The sequence below is a fragment of the Apium graveolens genome, chromosome 3 (genome assembly GCF_009905375.1).
Source record: "Apium graveolens cultivar Ventura chromosome 3, ASM990537v1, whole genome shotgun sequence".
NCBI lineage: Eukaryota > Viridiplantae > Streptophyta > Magnoliopsida > Apiales > Apiaceae > Apium > Apium graveolens.
In genome coordinates this window covers 45915912-45916929 of record NC_133649.1, presented here as the reverse complement: position 1 = coordinate 45916929, position 1018 = coordinate 45915912, and the positions used below count along the sequence as shown (strand labels likewise).

General features: G+C 41.0%; 1 non-coding gene across 1 annotated transcript; it reads left to right on the top strand.

The window, feature by feature from the left end:
- Positions 1-685: 685 nt before the first annotated feature.
- Positions 686-792, top strand: LOC141715968 (small nucleolar RNA R71). Its single transcript, XR_012572706.1, has one exon. It is a non-coding gene; the product is annotated as a small nucleolar RNA R71 (small nucleolar RNA).
- The last annotated feature ends 226 nt before the right edge of the window (positions 793-1018 follow it).

Genomic DNA, 1018 nt, shown 5'->3' with positions numbered 1-1018 from the left:
CCGTATATTGTGGATTTCCGGGAAAAATCAAAGTGTTCGGAATTGGATTCTGACGATCTTTACATACACTTATATACCACATAGAGTACTAATAATATCCCATAAGATCAATAACAGAACCCCTACATAGCGTGGCATGAAAAGTTTTCTCATTCAGCAAAAACACTATTCATAAGGGTTTCAAAAATTCCCAAAAATTGGGGTTATTACAGTTGTACTGCTTTGCTGGATACTGCTGATAAGGCTGTTGAACCGCATTCTGAGTGTTGCTCAGCTAAAGTTAGGATTATTACGGTTATTGGGATGATAGGTGGCTAGCACAGGTTGCTGCGACCTCTGAAAGTTGCTAGCACACTGCTTCATCTCATGGGCACCAGCACAAAGCTCACAGACACTAGTGATCTGATTAACTCCATAATTAGCCAAAGAATCCACCTTCATCGTCAAAGCCTTAAGCTGAGCAGCTATAGCAGTAGTTGTATCTAACTCTAGAATTCCTGCTACCTTGCCCTGAGATAGTCTCTGAGTAGGATTCTGGTATTCATTAGCAGCCATCACTTCAATCAATTCATAAGCTTCATCATAGCTTTTAGCCCATAAGGCTCCTCCTGATGTTGAATCAGGCATGGGTCTAGAAGTAGCACCCAATCCATTATAGAAGCAGTTAATGATCATCCAGTCAGGCATCCCATAGTGAGGATACTTTCTCAGCATCTCTTTGTAACGATCCTAAGACTCACATAAAGATTCTCCAGATTGCTGAGCAAATTGAGTAAGTGCGTTTCTGATTGCAACAGTCTTCGCCATATGAAAGAATTTGGTTAAGAATTTTTTAGCAAGATCCTCCCATTTGGTGATAGACCCTGGTGGTAGAGAATGTAACCAGCACTTTGCTTTATCCCACAGAGAGAATGGGAAAAGCCTCAACTTAATAGCATCTTCAGAAACTCCATTGAACTTGAAAGTGTCACAGATCTCGATGAAATCTCTGATGTGCATGTTGGGGTCTTCTATCGGA